Below are 20,819 nucleotides of genomic sequence, written 5' to 3' on the forward strand. Positions count from 1 at the left end.
GCACGCCTGAGCCCGTCACCCACGAGGACTACACTCCAGGGCCCCAGCCTACACGGGACGCGACGCCGGAAGCTCCACCACCCCTGCCGTCGCCACGTCGATCACAGCGGCAGACAAGACCTCCGGAGAGACTCCAATACACGAACTTTTAAATACACTTCACCCCGCCGGACTCATTTTTAAACAAGGGGTGAATGTGGTAAACCACTGTCATACCTGTCTGTGTCTGTATGTGTATTCCACTAGGTACAGGTCTGGACATGCCTCGGCTGACTCCTCCCACTATTCCAGGTATATAAGTGACTACCTCCCAGTCCCTTAGTATTCTGGACGGGTCGACCACTCGAGACAAGACCTTCATTCTTTAGTTAATAAAAGCCTGGTTGTTACTCGCTCAACCTCAGTCTTTTGAGTAATTGATGGTGCATCAAAAGGCGCTATAGAAATGCAAGTTCTTTCTTTTCTCGGACAGCAGAACTCGAAATTAGGATTAAATATATGCGACACCAGAACATCACCAAATTTACACGAATATCAACTGGAGGCTTTCATTGGCTTGCCTTTAGTGACACATGACTAAAATGTGGCCATTGTATAATCTGCTCTTTACATTCAGGGATGGTGTAGTATTTCTCCAGATGTTACCCAGCTGTTGAAAGCACTAACCTCTTTGGCAACACTAGCTGATAACGCTTTCCAGTAACGCTTCATATTGTACTTGCAGGATGGGTGAAGCAGACTGCAGTCTGTAGCCTGTCTCCTTTGACCCCGATTATCAACTTGGCGCCGTCCATTACGATTGCGATCAGCGCTATTTTACCCCTTGCTAGGTCCTTAGTCGGACTTGGCCAGTTTCTGTTGGCGGCTGTTCAACTGTTCGATAGTGTTGAGCCAGTCACAAGGTCCAGGGCTCTGTGATTGTGCTGTGCGAATGTTAGCGTACAAAGTGCCCCGGGGACCATTTTAGAAAAAGGAGGAAAGAATCTCATTGAAATGTATAAAATACTGACAGACTGGAGGCAGGGAGGATGTTTCCCCTGGCTGGGGGGGGGGGGTCTAGAACGAGGGGTCACAGTCTCAGGATACGGGGTAGGACATTTAGGACTGAGATGAGGAGAAGTTTCTTCACTCAGAGGGTGGTGAACCTGTGGAATTCTCTATCACAGAAGGCTGTGGAGGCCAAGTCACTGAATATATTTAAGAAGGAGATAGATAGATTTCTAGGCACAAAAGGCATCAAGGGGTATGGGGAGAGAGCGGGAATATGGTATTGAGATAGAGGATCAGCCATGATCATATTGAATGGCGGAGCAGCCTCGAAGGGCCGAATGGCCGACTCCTGCTCCTATTTTTCTATGTTTCTAACATGCATTTCTATAGCGCCTTGCACAACCCCAGTACATCCCAAAGCGCTTTACAGTCAATGAAGTACTTTTGAAGTGTAATCACTGTGGTAATGTAGAGAGACGTGGCAGCCAATTTTGTGCACAGCAAGCTCCCACAAACAATGAGCAGATAAGCTGTTTCTTTGATGGCGTTGCTTGAGAGAGTCCGCAATGCCGGCGGGGATCAAGAATCTCGGGCTTGCCCTGTCCACGGGTTGCCAACCATGATCTCGGGCACTGCGCGCCCGGATTTCTGATTTGGACTGGCAAGGCTCCCCTCCTCCGACAGCTCAGGGTTCTTGCTCTGGATCGTCACCCAGTGACCGCTGCTGGGAAGCACATCTGGGGCGCGCTGCCATTCACGTCCCGCACCCCCCCCGCCAACCTGGCCAAGTATCACTGTCTAGACAGACATGCAAAATGATGTGGACCAAAGGGCTGTGAGCACTGTACTGCTGAATGAGTCAGTGTGACGTCAAGAAAAGAGAAGGCTATTTTTGAAATGAGTAGTGGGTGCGGAGAGTGTGAAGGAATCATGGCTGTGTCAGCCTTTGCTCAGTGGGTAGCACTCTTGCTTTTGAGTCAGAAGGTTGCGAGTTCAAGTCCTCGAAGGGCCGAATGGCCTACTCCTGCTCCTATCTTCTATGTTTACCAGACTTGAGCATAAAATTCTAGGCTGACACTCCAGTGCAGTGCTGAGGGAGTGCTGCACTGTCGGATGGTGCCGACTTTCAAATGAGACATTAAACAAAGGCCCCGTCTGCCCTCTCATGTGGACGTAAACGACCCCACGGCACCATTTCGAAGAAGAGCAGGGGAGTTACCCCTGGTGTCCGAGCCAATGTTAATCCCTCACTAAAAACAGATTATCCGGTCGTTACCACATTGCTGTTTGTGGGAGCTTGCTGTGCATAAATTGGCTGCTGCGTTGACTACACTTCAAAAAGTACTTCATTGGCTGTAAAGCGCTTTGGGACATCCGGTGGTCGTGAAAGGCGCTATAGAAATGCAAGTCTTTCCTTTTTTTTACCCGGTGTGTGCTCCACATGTACAGGAGCTGACACTGAGACATGCACAAGTTGTACAGTATGAACTGGACACAAAGTGTCCTTTGTAATTGGCATGCATTGAACAGGAGCCAACATTGAGAAATAGACCAAACACTCAGTACAGGAAACTTTTTTTTATCTGGCACCGACGGGACCGACGTGGTGCCGGTTCATCAAAAATTCCGGATCACCGAGCGCTATAGTAAAAGATACGAGAGCTGAGAGCTCCGTATAAAGCAACAAACCCTGTTGCTTAGCAACAGGTTCAGAACAATGGCCACAAGTTCCAAGCATCTCTGTAGCTTAGCAACAGCTGCAGCCACACCCTTGCACAGCAACAGATGGAGGAAGGCAAGTAATATGAAGTATGAACCTACTCCTGAATTTTGCCGGTTAACCGAGATTTCTGGTTATTTAGGTGCCGGTAAATCGAAAGTTTCCTGTACCAGAAGTGACCGATCCATTACCTTTCTACTCAATGACTGTAGCTGGCTTCGATACTTTTATTCCCCCAGCCACCGATTTCAAGTATTAGCCCCGCCACAGAAACTGAGTGTGAAATTTTTTTTTAAATTCGCTTATGGGATGTGGGCTTCACTGGCAAGGGGCCAGCATTTATTGCCCATCCCTAATTGCCCTCGAGAAGGTGGTGGTGAGCCGCCTTCTTGAACTGCTGCAGTCCGTGTGGTGAAGGTACTCCCACAGTGCTGTTAGGGAGGGAGTTCCAGGATTTTGACCCAGTGACGATGAAGGATCGGCCGATATACTTCCAAGTCAGGATGGTGTGTGACTTGGAGGGGAACTTGGAGGTGGTGGTGTTCCCATGTGCCTGCTGCCCTTGTCCTTCCAGGTGGAAGAGGTCGCGGGTTTGGGAGGTGCTGCCGAAGAAGCCTTAGCGAGTTGCTGCAGTGCAACTTGTAGATGGTACACACTGCAGCCACGGTGCGCCGGTGGTGGAGGGAGTGAATGTTTAAGGTGGTGGATGGGATGCCAATCAAGCGGGCTGCTTTGTCCTGGATGGTGTCAAGCATCGAGTGTTGTCGGAGCTGCACTCATCCAGGCAAGTGGAGAGTATTCCATCACACTCCGGACTTGTGCCTTTTAGATGGTGAAAAGGCTTTGGGGAGTCAGGAGGTGAGACACTCGCCACAGAATACCCAGCCTCTGACTTTCTCCGAAGGTGGCGCGCCTGAATTGATAATAAACGGCGCTGCTCGAGAGAACTCCAGCACATCATCGGCAAAAGAGCAAACCCAACAACTAATGCGGTTTGTTAAAGGGGGAGGCGAATATAAGGGAAACAACAGTTTTCCCTGCATAAATTCGAGTTAGTCGCGGTGCCTTTTAAAGAAAATGTTTACTTTACAAACATTTATTTTATGTTAGAAGTCATGCCGCAGATGCCAGCTCGTGCAATCCTAGCACTCTGTAAGAAAGCCTTATCATCCCCTCTCAAATCACCACATTACACCAGATTACATGGTGAGATACAGAGTTACCCGCTCCACGTACAAGATATCAATCTTATAAGCAATGTTCCCTCTAATGGTTTTTCGGGCCGCACGGCTCCTTTAAGGGGCAGCGCGGGCTCGTTCAAAAGACCGCAGCCTGCCCGGTTTCTCTATTGAAAAGCAGGCAAGCCGGCTGCACGGGACCCCCGGAGCACTGCGCTGCCACGCAGCCGTGCAGCTTACCGGGAACATTGCTTATACTGTCTATGAAACAACAACAGAAAATGCGGGAAACACTCAGCAGGCCAGGCAGCATCCGTGGAGAGAGAAACAGAGTTAACATTTCAGGTCGATGACCCTTCGTCAGAACTGGAAAAACCCCGAGCTTCCGGTGGCCTGTCACTTTAATTCTCCGCTCCACTCCAACTCTGACCTCTCCGTTCTCGGCCTCTTACACTGTTCCAACGAAGCTCACCGTAAGCTCGAGGAACAGCACCTCATCTTTCGATTAGGCACTTTACAGCCTTCCGGACTCAACATCGAGTTCAACAATTTCAGACCATAACCCCTGCCCCCATTTTTTCAGGCGACAGCTGCTGATGATTCAGCCCTCCCCATTTGCAAAATGTAATCTCTCCTGCCTTCCATCCCTAGCACAGACCGTCCCTTTAGTTCCTTCCTCCCCTTCCCCCCCACCCCCCCTTTCCCACCCTCTACACCTGCTTAAAACCTGTTACATCTCCAACTTTTTCCAGTTCTGACGAAGGTCATCGACCTGAAATGTTAACTCTGTTTCTCTCTCCACGGATGCTGCCTGGCCTGCTGAGTGTTTCCAGCATTTTCTGTTGTTATTTCAGATTTCCAGCATCCGCAGTATTTTGCTATTGAAGGCACGAAGATTAACCAGGGGTACAGCAGTCTAGTGGTTATGTTACTGGACGAGTAATTCTAGAGGTTAGAGACTATAGATAGGGTAGATAGAAAGGAACTTTTCCCCTTAGTAGAGGCGTCAATTTAATTCAATTCAATTCAATTTTATTTGCCATATGTAACCAGTACAAGTACAAGTACAATGGAATGCTTACTCCCCGTTGGGACACGTCAGCTATTACAGCGCCGTGTTCAGAAAGTCAATACAATGGCTTCCCGTGGCAGTGGGAGCACGATGTCCCTCAGCCGCTCCGTCCTCCTCATCACCGCGGCCTCCTCCTCACTGTTGCCGGCTCCACGTGTGGTGGCCTGCTTCTCCCGCTCATGATCCGACCTCTGGCCGCCATGCCCGGCTCCCCTCCTCCCAGTCGGACTGCGAGCTTCCCGCCATGGAGCTGCCGGCCGACGTGCTGCAGCGGGTCGTCGTGGCTGCTGCTGCTGCTCGTTGCGCTGCGCTGCCTCCGCCCGACTCGCCGAACACATCGTCGGGATGTGAATGCTCCGGTCGCCGCGGCCTCCTCCTCACCGTCGCCGGCTCCACGGTCCGACGGCCCGGGGCCTGCTTCTCCCTCTCATGGTCCGGCCTCTGGCCGCCATGCTCGGCTCCCCTCCTCCCAGTCGGAATGCCTTCCCGCCGAGGAGCTGCCGGCCGATGTGCTCCAGCGGGTCGTCGTGGCTGCTGCTGCTGCTCGCCGCGCTGCGCTGCCTCCGCCCGAATCGCCGAACACTTCGCTCCGGTTGCGGGAGTGAGCGGCGAGAGCTGACCGCCCGAAGCAGGGAGAGCGCGCTCAGCACCGGACCGTCTCGGCCGCCATCTTGACTTAACCAGGGGGCATAGTTTCAAGGTAAGGGGCAGGAGGTTTAGAGGGGATTTGAGGAAAAACTTTTTCACCCAGAGGGTGGTTGGAATCTGGAACTCACTGCCTGAAAAGGTGGTAGAGGCAGGAACCCTCACAACATTCAAGAAGCATTTAGATGAGCACTTGAAACGCCATAGCATACAAGGCTACGGACCAAGTGCTGGAAAATGGGCTTGATGGCCGGCGCCGACACGATGGGCCGAAGGGCCTCTTTCTGTGTTGTATGACTCTATGACTCTATGACTATTCCATCCAGGGAATATGAGTTAAAATCTCCATTTGAGTTCTGTTTTTAAAAAACCTGGAAATAAAAAGCTGGTATCAGTAAAAGTGACCTTGAAGCTGTTGGATTGCAGTAAAAATTCAACCTGTTCACCAGTGTCCTTTAGGGACGGGAAACCTGCCGTCCTTACCAGGTCTGGCCTACACCTGACTCCTGCCACCCCCCCCCCCACACTGAGACTCTTAACTGTAGTGGCAATAAATGGTGGCCTTGCCAGTGACACCCACACCCTGAGAATGGAAAAAAATGTTGATGTTGAAAAAGTCCGCCTTCCTCCCACTTTCTTTTCCTGTTGGGCACACCCGCTGCACAGGAGTAACCAGCTGTACAACCCAGCCAGCGGCTCAAGTGAATGGAAACTGGTTAACAAGGTAGCCCTGCTGCAACCACGCGGGCAGTCCGGGTCGAACCTGGGACCTTCCTGCTCAGCACCACACTAACTGAGCCGCTGGAAAGGCTCCTCTCTGGTTTAGAGGAAGGAAGCCAAGAATGACGAGAGATTAAAAAAAGAACCCGTTATGAATTCATAGAAAGAAAAGCAAGACTTGCATTTCTATAGCGCCGGATGTCCCAAACATAGAAGAAACATAGAAACATAGAAGATAGGAGCAGGAGTAAGCCATTCGGCCCCTCGAGCCTGCTCCGCCATTTAATGAGATCATGGCTGATCATCCAAATTCAGTACCCTGTCCCTGCTTTCTCCCCATATCCCTTGATCCCTTTAGCCTTAAGAAATATATCTAACTCCCTCTTGAATATGTTTAATGAATTGGCCTCAACTGCCTTTTGTGGTAGAGAATTCCACAGGTTCACCACTCTCTGGGTGAAGAAATTCCTCCTCATCTCTGTCCTAAATGGCTTACCCCTTATCCTTAGACTGTGACCCCTGGTTCTGGACTCCCCGGCCATCGGGAACATCATTCCTGCATCTAGTCTGTCCAGTCCTGTTAGAATTTTATAAGATTCAATGAGATCCCCTCTCATTCTTCTAAACTCCAGCGAGTATAAGCCCAATCGACCCAATCTCTCCTCATACGTCATTCCTGCCATCCCAGGTATCAGTCTGGTGAATCATCGCTGCACTCCCTCCATGGCAAGAACATCCTTCTTCATCCTTCCAAAGCGCTTTACAGCCGATGAAGCACTTTTTTTGAAGTGGAGTCACTGTTGTAATGTGGGAGTCGCAGCAGCCAATTTGCGCACAGCAAGCTCCCACAAACAGCAATGTGATAATGAGCAGATAATCTGTTTTAGTATGTTGGTTGAGGGATAAATATTGGCCCCAGAACACCGGGGAGAACTCCCCCTTGCTCTTCTTCGAAATAGTGGCCATGGGATCTTTTACGTCCCCCTGCGAGAGCAGACGGGGCCTTGGTTTAAGGTCTCATCCAAAAGATGGAGAGCTTTCACTGGTGACACCACCAGTGGAGTTTGCTGTGTATCAGAGAATGGTACAGAAGTTAGCGTTAAGAACACAGGAGGAGGCCGTTCATCCCCTCGAGCCTACTCCGCCATTCAATTAGATCATGGCTTGATCTGTACCTCAACTCCATAAACAGGAAACTTTCTTTTATCCGGCACAGACGGGACCGACGTGGTGCTGGTTCATCAAAAATTCCGGCTAACCGAACGCTATAGTAAAAGATACGGAGCTGAGAGTTCCGTATAAAGCAACAAACCCTGTTGCTTAGCAACAGGTTCAGAACAATGGCCACAAGTTGCAAGCATCTCTGTAGCTTAGCAACAGCTGCAGCCACACCCTTGCACAGCAACACATGGAGGAAGGCAAGTAATAAAAGTTACCTGAACCTACTCCTGAATTTTGCCGGTTAACCGACATTTCCGGTTATTTAGGGGCCGGTTAATCGAAAGTTTCCTGTATCTGCCTTTGCTCCAAATCCCTCGACAGCCTTCGCCAACAAAAGGCAATCGATCTCCATCTTGAAGATTCCAATTGTCCCCCAGCATTCACAGCCTTTTGGGAGAGAGTTCCAGTAGCATTAACTGACAGGGTTTTAGCAATGGTGCGAAAAGGAATTGTTACTTTTATGTAAGGAATGTGCGGATAAGTTCATACTTGGCAACTGCACTATCAGGTGTAGAGCTGAGATACAGAGAGTCCCAGCTTTTTTTTAATTCATTCATGGGATGTGGGCAACCCTAGTATTGTATTATAGTATTGTATTGCTCATCAAACAACTGACTGGCTTGCTAGGCCAGTTTTCAGTCAACCACACTGCTGTGGGTTTAGAGTCATATATAGGCCAGACCAGGTAAGGACAGCAGATTTCCTTCCCTGACAGACATTAGTGAACCAGATGGGTTTTTATAACAATCCAATAGTTTCATGGTCATCTTCACTGATACTAGCTCTTTAATTCCAGATTTATTTAATTAACTGAATTCTCCCCGTGTTTGCGTGGGTTTCCTCCGGGTGCTCCGGTTTCCTCCCACAGTCCAAAGATGTGCAGGTTAGGTTGATTGGCCATGACAAAAATTGGCCCTTAGTGTTAGGGGGGGATTAAATACGTGGGGTTACAGGGTTACGGGGATAGGGCTTGTGTGGGATGGCTGTCGGTGTAGGGACCGGGTGCTAGGGTTTGGATGATCAGCCATGATCTTGTTGAATGGCGGAGCAGGCTCGAAGGGCCGAATGGCCTACTCCTGCTCCTATCTTCTATGTTTCTATGTTTCTATGTAAATTCCCCAGCTGCACGTGGTTAGATGTGAACTCAGGTCTGTGGATCATTCGTCCAGGCTTCTAGATTATTAGCCCAGTGATATTACCACTATGCTACTGTACCACATAATGATTTCAGGACTTTGCTGTGTTAGCTGGGGCTGAGCAGGACGGTGATTGGTGCCCAATAATTGCCTAAGGAGGGGAATAATCAGCCAGGATCCCTGCACCTGATTGCCATCCGGCAACTCCTTGGCGAAATGCACGGGTGCGGGCAGAGTCAGGCTCGCCTGTGGTGCCTCCCCCAGTGTGAATAGCCTGCTGACGCTGAGCATCTGAGTCCGTGTATGCAGAATGGGTACTCGGGTGCGGTACCAGAGTGACGCCAGCGGATCCAAACCCCAGGGTTGGGGGTGGGGTGGGTCACCACCTACTGAATTGCTGAAACATCGGAGGAGGAGGACAGGATTGGGCTCGGTTGCGACTCTCCTTCTGACCACCCCCTCTCCCCCTTCCCCAGTCGAATAGTCTGCCCACAAATGAAGAATAGAGGGGTGGGGGCGGGGAGGTACCAGAGGGGGTCTGACTCTGCAGCCCTAAAAAGAAAGAAAGACTTGCATTTCTATAGCGCCTTTCACGACCACCGGACGTCTCAAAGCGCTTTACAGCCAATGAAGTACTTTTTGAAGTGTAGTCACTGTTGCAATGTAGGAAATGCGGCAGTCAATTAGCGCACAGCAAGCTCCCACAAAGAGCGTTGTGATAATGACCAGATAGTCTGTTTTAGTGATGTTGATTGAGGGAAAAATATCGGTCAGGACACCGGGGATAACTCCCCCTGCTCTTCTTTGAAATAGTGTCCGTGGGATCTTTTACGTCCACCTGAGAGAGCAGATGGGGCCTTGGTTTAACGGCTCATCCAAAAGACGGCGGCCTAGAAATTCACTATGGCCCCGCCAGCTGGCTAGCGCCCAAAAGTTAGCGCTGGGCGGGAAGCCTATAGCGATCGCCAGATATTCATTGTTGGCGCCCCAATTCGGAAGCGGGCGCTATACCAGGGTGTGCTCGCCTCCGCTTGGTGCGCTGACACTGAATATCACCGCTCTTGGCACCGCTGCGCCAGGCGCTGCGCAGCGGCAGGCTGCGGTACTGCAGGCCTCCTCCTTCTCTTAAGGGGGAGCTGCCTGCAACGGGGAGATCGCCGCTGGATAGTGCCGGCAAATGAGCCCGGCACCACGGAGAAGTGCCGGGCTCGCGGAAAGCAGCCGGCAATGCCGCGGGGGTGGGGGTGGAGGAGGCCGGGGAAGGAGGTACGGGCAGGCTGCCGCCGCAAAAGCGGCCGGCCGCACCTTCCGCTTTAAAGCGCCCCACTAAGGCAGCAGGACGGCCCCGTTTTCTGGTCGCTGTTTGCGGCCGCTTCGGAGGAGGTGGCCGCAACTAAATATGGGGATCGGCGTGGTTTCGGGGCGGAACCAGGGCACTGCGCACACCGATGACATCATCGGTGCCGGCGCAGCGCTAACGGCTACCGCCGCCAATACCGCTGCGCTGAATATCTGCGCAAACTCATTTTTGGTGCAAACTCACCCTTTAGGCATTAACTGGGCGCAAAGCTGGCAGCGCCTTAATGAATTTCTAGGCCGGCATCTCCGACAGTGCGGCGCTCCCTCAGCACTGCACTGGGAGTGTCAGCTTAGATTCCTGTGCTCAAGTCTCTGGAGTGGGGACTGGAAACCCACAACCTTCTGACTCAGAGGCGAGAGAGAGTGCTGCCCACTGAGCCACAGCTGATAAGCCAGTGCCTTTTCCGGAGAGCAAGAGATTAGAGTGAGGAATAGATGGCGGAGGCCCAAGCAATTTGTGTTTATCACATAGCATTATAGTGAGTGCTTCTCGTGCATATTTACCAGTGTTTCTACCAACAGTACGTCCATTAGCGATGCTGTCGTGTATCAGAGTGTCTCACTTTGAGAGCCTACTGCATTATTAACAATCTTTTGAGTATCCTTTTTGCAGATGTCATTTAATATGAACCACATGTGCTGTGAAGCTACAGTGGATGTTCAGCTCTCTGAAGGTTAACTTTGTATATGACAGTATTTCCAAACTTAGTTTTTCTTTCACATAAATTTATTGAGGCCTGAGAGCAGGGGCAGCCAAGAATAACATGTGCAGCTATTTCCCACCTAAGCGGGATGGATGCTGCACATAACCTGTAGTGTCGCAGCGTGCCACGTATATCGTTGCTATCCAGCTGGGGTCAAAGTTCAGGCAGCCATTTTGGCACGGCCCACCTGTTGTTCATATGTTGCATAAATTACCTTCAACTGCTTCCAAGAAGAAGAAAAAAACCTCACCAAAGCCTTTCCGTGTTCTGAAAGCGGATGAGGTACCGGCCTACACGCTATCGACTCCATCCCAGATGTACAGTTTCTTTTTGGTAGAAGTGATAAATGAGAGGAACACCCACTGAGCATGCAGTGAGGCACGCACTGTATACACACTGGGTACTTTAACGGCTGCAGCAAGGGCTGTGCATGGTGCATTGCAAACCCTGTCGCGGGAAAGAGGTTACGATGCTTTGGACGTCCTCCTTTTCCCCTTTTCTAGGCTCTGCCCACATCCAGCGCCATTCACCATTCAGACCAGATGGGAGGCTAGTTGCTCAGTTGCTTCACTCATTGCCAGCAGGATCATTGTATAACGTGGTATAATTGGCCGAGGTGTAAAGAGAGGCAGGCAGATAGACAGCTGGGGCCAGATGGTTATGGAGATAGGTGATGGACAGAAAGAAAGAAAGAAAGACTTGCATTTCTGTAGCGCCTTTCACGACCACCGGACGTCCAAAAGCGCTTTACAGCCAATGAAGTACTTTTTGAAGTGGAGTCACTATTGTAATGTGGGAAACGCGGCAGCCAATTTGCGCACAGCAAGCTCCCACAAACAGCAATGTGATAATGACCAGATAATCTGTTTTAGTGATGTTGATTGAGGGATAAATATTGGCCCCAGGACACCGGGGAGAACACCCCCCTGCTCTTCTTCAAAATAGTCTGAGAGAGCAGACAGGGGCCTGGGTTTTAACATTTCATTTGAAAGCCGGCACCTCCGGCAGTGCGGCACTCCCTCAGTACTGCACTGGAGTGTCAGCCTAGCTTTATGTGCGCCAATCCCTGGAGTGGGACTTGAACCTTCTGGCATCAGAGGCGAGTGATTCTACCCACTGAGCCATGGCTGACACTAAGGGCTGGATTTTCATTCAGCAGTCGGGAAGGAGGTGGGACTACAACTTTTGGGTTTTAGTCCCGCCTCCATCGACGTCCGGCCAATCCACGCGAGTTTCCCTTGATTGACCTTGTTGAGCCCGCCCAGCGGGCTCAGCAGGCCAATTAAGGGCCACCCGGCAACAGGTGACGTCACAGACTGAAATTTCATTTGTCAAGAGGTGTTGACAGATGAAATATCAGCGTTTCACAGCTGTTTGAAGCTGCCAAACACTGACAGTCTGACTTCTAACCTGAGTCCTTCTACACAGACTCAGTTAGAACTCTCCCCGGCACTGAAAGCTGAAGGCTGTCACTTTTGACAGCTCGCGGCCATTCTGCTTTCAGTGCCGGCTGAGTGATGGACTCCCGACGCCTAGAGGAAGAAAGACTGTTAAGGTAAGTACAGGTAATTTAAACTTCTTTACACACTTTAGACACACCAAACACACTTACCTTTGCACTCATGCACCCATCACTCACCTGAGCACCGACATCGCGACCCCTCCAAGTCCTTCAACCCAACGGCCCGCCTGCTCTAACCTGGCGTGGTTTGGAGCCGTCGGGAATCCCACACGACACCCCTCAAAATAGGGATTAGGCTAAAAACTGCCTGTTAACTACCTGTTAACAGGCAGTTAATTGGCACTAATCCCTTCCCGCCTCGGGTCGGCGGGTCCCAGTGCGGGTCGGGTACCCGCCTCCTTTGAAACTTACATGGAGGCGGGTTTTGGGCGGGATGGTGTCGGGACCCCCAAATTCGGGATTTTAGTCCCCCGCACGCCTAAAAGCCCGCCTCACGGCACACTGAAAGTCTAGGCCTAAGAGTCATTAAGATAGATAGATTTACAGATAGTTATTAAGATAGATAGGTGATAATCATTTAGATAGGGGTGATAGATAACCAGATAGATGTATAGATGGTCAGATGAGTAGAGAGATGATAGATAGGCATTCAAGTAGATATATAGACAGAAAGATAGACAGAGTCAGATGGATAACTATGAAATGTAGGAGGTTAAGGGGTGATCTGATCGAAGTTTTCAGGATATTAAGGGGACCAGATAGGGTAGATAGAGAGAAACTATTTCCGCTGGTTGGGGAGTCTAGGACTAGGGGGCACAGTCTAAAAATTAGAGCCAGACCTTTCAGGAGTGAAATTAGGAAACACTTCGACACACAAAGGGTGGTAGAAGTTTGGAACTCTCTTCCGCATGCTTCCTATGTGTTGCCCGAACCAATATGGCATCAGGTGTACATTAGTAGCTGTTCAGGCCCGGGACCAAGCCCAGGGAAATCGCTGCTTTTTTTTTTCCCCGTCCTGCGCCCGAAAAACGGGCACGATGGGGTCCAACTCAACCGCCACAGACTCACCTTGGGGCTAAGAATCAGTGCTTGCCCATGCCTTCTATCTCCGTGCTTTAAGCTGAAATAACAATCGCTCACACTGCACAGTGGGCTAGATGACAGAGCGGGGTCACTTTATCCGGGGGCACAGAGCTTTAAGCATGCAGCACTTGTTGCCCGGGTTACACATTACAACACAAACAACAAGTCTTTTAATACATCCTAGTCTAGACCGAGCAGGTATTTTTAAACTAACCCCGTCTGGCGGGGAGCTGATGGGATCATCTACCCCGCCCGATTTTAATCCCCACTGGCTTCAGTTTTAACACGAGTCTCTGATTGAGACCGGGGAAAGATTTTGTGCTGAATTTGGCACTCACAGTATAATGACACCTAATCTGATGGGTTTTGTGAGGGCGGAAACTGCATTTTTACGTAAAAATTAAAACATTGCAATGGCTTACAAATATATCAAAAGTGCAAACACATCACGGCCAGTTCACTGCGAGCAAAATGAGATGACTTTCTCTAGAAAGTAATCAACTTAGAACATAGCAACATAGGAACAGGAGGAGGCCATTCAGCCCCTCGAGCCTGCTCCGCCATTCAGTCAGATCGAGGCTGATCTGCACCTCAATTCCATTTACCCGCCTTATTTCCATTTCCCTTGATACCCTTACCCAACAATTACCTATCGATCTCCGTCTTGAAAGCATCAATTGTCCCCCAGCATCCGCCGCCTTTTGGGCCAGAGAATTCCATATTCCAACTAACTTAATTAATAGCCTCTGTGTAAAGCAGGGAGAAATACGTTCCGTCATGGATTAATGCTTAATTTTCTAATGACTGCAGTTTGGCTAGTAAAATGAATGTGGATCTTCTTAGAAGAGGAATCCATATTGGGCCGGATGTTCCGATCCCTACGGGTGTGTATGCGCTGTGTACCCACCCGTAGGGACATCGGAAATGCCGGTTTTAGGCATGCACTGCGGGCGGAGAGTTCCGCTTTCTGGAGACCCTCCGCCCGCAGAAAACCCTTACAATTCTTGCGCCTGGTAAAAGCAGGCGTAAGGCTTGCTTTTACCAGGGTAAGAGTTGAAAAAAAGTTTTTAAAAAAATTTCCACTGATTTATCATTTAAAAATATTTTTTAAAAAGGTACGTTTATTTTTAGCCTTGTAAAAAAACTTTAATTATTTTTTTCAAAAATTTAACGTTTTGTTTAAAATAGTTAATTTATTGGACTTTCAAGCCATTTTAAAAATGTGATTTAAAAAAAAAAAATATTTAAAGTTTTACTATGTTTTGGGGGTGATCTCCATTCATGTATTTGACAGGTCTTCCTGTCAAATGTATGAAGGGAGATTCTCTTCTTTGATTGGCTCCCCATGGCCCACGTGATCCCAGGGACGCTGCGAACCGCCTGCGCGCCTCTGGGATACGTGGGCCCCGCACACCGGCAGTTTGGAGAGGCCCAGCATCGGAACTGTGCGCCTCCCGGGAGCCCTCAGGTAAGGGCGCAGATTTTTCCAGATCGCAGGCCTGCGATCGGAATATCTGGGCCATTATCTCTGACTATATGTTATCTGGAATTGGTGCATTACCCATATTGTTACAATTGGAAAAGGCTGTGTACTTGCATTTTGTTCAATCAGTGTATCACGTTTAATTTGTTTTCCCCCTCTGTTGTTAACATAAAAGCACTCTGGTTGTCTCAAGTATCATTTTATGGGCACGACATAAAGTAGATTCAGCTTCAAATGTTGGCATGGCTCAGTGGTAGCACTCCTACCTCTGAGTCTTTTTATTATTCGTTTATGGGATGTGGGCATCGCTGGCAAGGCCAGCATTTATTGCCCCTTGAGAAGGTGGTGGTGAGCTGCCTTCTTGAACCGCTGCAGTCCGTGTGGTGAAGGTGCTCCCACAGCGCTGTTAGGGAGGGAGTTCCAGGATTTTGACCCAGCGACGATGAAGGAACGGCCGATATATTTCCAAGTCAGGATGGTGTGTGTGACTTGGAGGGGAACTCGGAGGTGGTGGTGTTCCCCATGCGCCTGCTGCCCTGAGTGGGAAGGTTGTGGGTTCAAGGACGGGTAGGGCTTGGGGACATAAATCATGCTCATAGTCCAGTGTAGGACTGAGGGAGAGCTGCATTGCTGGAGGTGCTGTACTTTGGGTGAGACGTTAGAACCGTTCGGGTGAACTCCTTGTGAAGAAGTGGCGATGGACCGATTAGACCCCGCTATTTAAAAGGGACGGGTTTTCCTCTTTAGAAAGAGGTCCTGATTGTGAAACTCCCTCGTTTCCTACATTACAACCACTTCACCAGCTGTACTTATTGGAGTTTAGAAGAATGAGAGGGGATCTTATTGAAACATATAAGATTCTGAAGGGGCTTGACAGGGTAGATGCGGAGAGGATGTTCCCCTCGTGGGGGAATCTAGAACTAAGGGGCATAATTTCAGAATAAGGGGGCACCCTTTTAAATCGGAAATGAGGAGGAATTTCTTCTCTCAGAGGGTCATGAATCTTTGGAATTCTCTACCCCAGAGAGCTGTGAAGGCTGGGTCACTGAATATATTTATCATAGAATCATAGAAAGTTACAGAAGGAGGCCATTTCGGCCCATCATGTCCGCGCCGGCCAACAAAGAGCTATCCAGCCTAATCCCACTTCCCAGCTCTTGGTCCGTAGCCCTGCAGGTTAGAGCATCCCAAGTGCACACCCAAGTACTTTTTAAATGTGGTTAGGGTTCCTGCCTCTACCACCCTTTCAGGCAGTGAGTTCCAGACCCCCACAACCCTCTGGGTGAAGAAATTTCCCCTCAAATCCCCTCTAAACCTTCCTCCAATTACTTTAAATCTGTGCCCCCTGGTTTTTGACCCCTCTGCTAAGGGAAATAGGTCCTTTCTATCCACTCTATCTAGGCCCCTCATAATTGTATACACCTCAATAAGGTCTCCCCTCAGCCTCCTCTGTTCCAAGGAAAACAGACCCAGCCTATCCAGTCTTTCCTCATAGCTAAGATTCTCTACTCTCGGCCACATCCTTGTAAATCTCCTCTGTACCCTCTCTAGTGCAATCACATCTTTCCTGTAATGTGGTGACCAGAACTGCACGCAGTACTCTAGCTGAGGCCTAACTAGTGTTTTATGCAGTTATAACTCCCCCTGCTCTTGTATTCTATACCACGGCTAATAAAGGCAAGCATTCCGTATGCCTTCTTAACCACCTTATCTACTTGGCCTGCTACCTTCAGGGATCTGTGGACATGCACTCCAAGGTCCCTTTGTTCCTCTACACCACTCAGTGTCCTACCATTTATTGTGTATTCCCTTTCCTTGTTAGCCCTCCCCAAATGCATTACCTCACACTTCTCCGGTGAAGATAGACAGATTTTTGAAAGGTAAGGGAGTCAAGGGTTATGGGGAGCGGGCAGGGAAGTGGCGCTGAGGTCAAGATCAGATCAGCCATGATCTTATTGAATGGCGGAGCAGGCTCGAGGGGCCGAATGACCGACTCCTGTTCCTACGTCTTATGTTCGTATTACAACAATGACCACACTTCAAAAGTACATCATTGCCTGTAAAGCGCTTTGGGAACAGTCCTGAGGTGATGAAAGACGCTGTAGAAATGCCAGTTGTTTTTTTTTTATATTTCTTAAAACGGATCCCGATGGCGAGCAGGACACGTTACAATATCCCTTTCTCAGAACTAGTGAATCAGAAGCCCAGTCCTTTCCAAAGCCCCATGGTTCCAACCACTTCACCAGCTGTACTGCTGGCAGACAAGGTCCTGGTCATTTGTGACCAACCAGCGCTTTGAACTGCCTCCAATCAAAAGACACAAGAGCTATTGTTAACAAAAAAATTGTTAAAAAAAAAGTCTTAAGTATAAAAATAAAAGGATTTGTTTTGTCCAGTTACTCTCACGATATTTCCAAACCCTTTCATTTACTTTAATGGCAGTTTGCATCTTTAATTGAATGTCATTGCGTTTTCCCATGGTTACAAAGACTGCTTCAAAAGCGCTGGAATCAAAGTCTTTTTCGAGTGTTCTAACCTCTATTACAGGGACATCACTCCTTTAAGTGCATGCTGTAGCTATTTGAAGGTCGACGGCTATTTCCTGCTGTTTTCTGTGCAGTGTACACTAATGAAGGGCAGGGCTTGCTTTAAGTGCTTGCCCCATGAAGGCCACAATCCCGCCCCCCCCCCAGCCCGTGCTCACAAATGCAAACGCCAATTTGGACCTTGACCGTGTAATCTAATTGGGGTCCCGTCTAGGGAGGCACCAAAGACTTCCACAAGGGAAGGAAAATTGAAGGGTTAGTGATCCTGTGACACTTCTGAGAGGTGGAATTACAAAACGGGAACAAAAAAAATCGGAAAAGCATTCGCCTTGACTGCATTAAAGTGTAGTAAAGTGATCAGGGCAATTCCCCACTCCCACCCCACAACCCGAGGGGTTTAATTAGGGATAGATTAGGCGATTCCATGCGCCAATTGAGGACCATCCCTTGGTTGGAGTGCGGGGTAGCGATAAGGTTTACAACACTGTAGCACCGATTCCCCCATTGGCGTTCTGGTCATGTGAAGCTCTTCCCTGGAAGCACGGGAGCATTGACCCTTCTAGAGGTCCAGAACAGGTTTTCAGCAAGTCCCCCATCACCTGGCACAGGGGTATACTATGAGGTGAATAGAAAGGGAGATGAAGAAAGAAAAAACTTCCATTACTTGGAGGACGTGACCCAAAGCACCTCACATAGAAGATAGGAGCAGGAGTAGGCCATTCGGCCCCTCGAGCCTGTACCGCCATTTAATGAAGATCATGGCTGATCATCCAAATTAAAAATGAAGTTGTGCATTGGCCAGGAATCGAACCCAGGTCTCCGGCATTAACAAGCGAAAATTCTAATCCCAAACCACCACAGTCAATGAGTTATTGTTAAAGTTCAGTCACTGTTGTGTAGGGAAACATGGCAGCCAATTTGTGCACAGCAATGAGATAAACGACCAGTTAATCTGTTTTTGGTGGTGTTGGTTGAGGGATGAGATGTTGGCCGGGACACTGGCAGAACTCCCTGGTCTTCTTTGGAAAAGTGACATGGGGTCTTTCACGTTCGCCCGAACAGGCATGCAGGACCTCAGTATTTTTTTTTCCCATTCGTTCACAGGATGTGGGCGTCGCCGGCAAGGCCAGCGTTTATTGCCCGTCCCTACCTGCCCTTGAGAAGGCGGTGGTGAGCCGACTTCTTGAACCGCTGCAGTCCGTGTGGTGATACTTTGTAGCGGTTTGGTACAACTCCGAGGGCTGTTAAGAGTCAACCACATTGGTGTGGGACTGGAGTCACATATAGGCCAGACCAGGTAAGGACTGCAGATTTCCTTCACCTAAAGGGTATTAGTGAACCAGATGGGTTTTTACAATCCAGTAGTCTTCCTGCTCAACGTGACTAGCTTTTTATTTAATTAACTGAATTTAAATTCCCCAGCTGCCGTGGTTTGAACTCATGTCTGCCAGGATCATTAGTCCAGGCCTACTGGATTGTTAGACCACATAACCACTAAGCTACTGTATTCAGTGTCTCCAATGGTTAGCACCTCCAGCAATGCAGCGCTCCCTCAGTACTGTACTGACGATGAAGGAAAAATACCTGTTTCATTACAAAACTTTATAGTAAGAGCTCTTCACAGAAGAAGAAGATGACTTGCATTTATATAGCGCCTTTCACGACCACTGACAGTGCTTTACAGCCAATGAAGTACGTTTGGAGTGTAGTCACTGTTGTAATGTGGGAAATGCGGCAGCCAATTTGCACACAGCAAGCTCCCACAAACAGCAATGTAATAATGACCAGCTAAGTCTGTATTAGTGATGTTGGTTGAGGGATAAATATTGGCCCCAGGGATAACTCCCTTCGAAATAGTGGTCATGGGATCTTTTATGCCCACCTGAGAGAGCAGACGGGGCCTCGGTTTAACGTCTCATCCGAAAGACGGCACCTCCGACAGTGCGGCACTCCCTCAGCACTGCACTGGAGTGTCAGCCTAGATTTATATGCTCAAGTCCCATGGAGTAGGACTTGAACCCATAATCTTCTGCCACAGAGGCGAGTGGGCTACCAACTGAGCCACAGCTGACAACATGAGCAGGGTAGTATGCTGTGTGTGACATTGATACCAAGCCCTTTTACCACTAAGTAATAGAAGAATGAGGAGCCCAGATAAGAAAGGCATTAGATGACATGCTGGCTCATCACGCAGTCACTGATGGAGGCCGCTTCCTTTTTTCTAAGAAAGCTATCTTTATTTCTGTCGCTAAGTGCGGAATTTTCAGAAATGTTAGCTGGGCCCTAATTCCAAGGTGTCGATAAGGTATACAGCGGGCGACTGACCGCCAAATCACCAAGCTTATCCTCTTCTGCTAAAACATCGGTTGCTGCTAAGAGTAATTTGCTGGTTTTTTTTTTGCTGAATATATTCTTTGCAGGAAACTGCATTTTAACACGTGTGAAGTTTACATCAATTGGTTTTTTTTTACTTCTTGCAGAGTTGCTATTAAGTAGTCAGCAGTCAGTAACCAGCAAATGACCTTCTTAAGACTTCCATATCCCAGTTGGTGGACTTTTTGAAATTTCTACCTAGGTATCGTATTAGTTGCTGAATAAACGCTTAAGTGATTAAAATATTCCTCATGCGCACTGTCATAAATCGCAACTTCTACAAGTACTGCTGAACGGCCAGCTGAGGGCGCCGCCCGAGGAGTATAAATACTCGGGCGTGGGCCCACCTTGGCCAGAGACAGTCTGGAAACAGGAAGCTAGTGACTACTAACTAGACCTCCATGTTTTGTTACAAGTCGATTAAAGCCTTGCTTTACATACAACCAAGTGCGTAGTGAGTCTTTATTACGTCACGCTCCAAATGATGAGGTTCGGATTTCAAGGCATGGTCCCGAGTGAGTCTTGAAGATTTTTCACTGGGCTGGATGTGGAAATTGGCTGGGATGAAGAGAAGGGGTATCCGGCGAGGGGGGGGGGGGTTAATTGCTTCATAACCTGATGAGCGGCCTACATCAAGAATTGCAAAATCTGAGGCCTGCTAAACATTTCTCGTCCAATCATTGGCTCCGCTTAGCATTGCACTCTGACCTATCAGAAACCAACAACAACTTACATTTATGCAGCGGTCTTTAACGTAGTTAAACGTCCCAAGACTCTTCACAGGAGCGATTATCAAACAAAATTTGACACCGAGCCACGTAAGGAGGTATTATTACAGGTGACCAAAAGCTTGGTCCGAAGAGGTCGTTTTTAAGGAGCCTCTTAAAGGAGGAGAGAGAGGCGGAGAGGTTTAGGGGCGTAGGAAATGTGGGAGCGCCAAAGGCCAGAATTGGAGGAGCGCGGAGGTCTGAGGGTTGTAGGGCTGGCTGGAGGGGGTTACAGAGATTGGCCTCATAGGACACCAAATACACTGCCACAGAAATGCACCAGATGCACCCTGAGTGCCGAGGAATTGAGAGAGACATCAGCCGGGCAGCTAACGTACACCACAAATTCGACACAAAAGA

This window comes from Somniosus microcephalus, chromosome 31 (assembly GCF_052327205.1).
Source record: "Somniosus microcephalus isolate GS21.2 chromosome 31, FLI_Smic_1.0, whole genome shotgun sequence".
In the NCBI taxonomy this organism is placed as follows: Eukaryota; Metazoa; Chordata; class Chondrichthyes; order Squaliformes; family Somniosidae; genus Somniosus; species Somniosus microcephalus.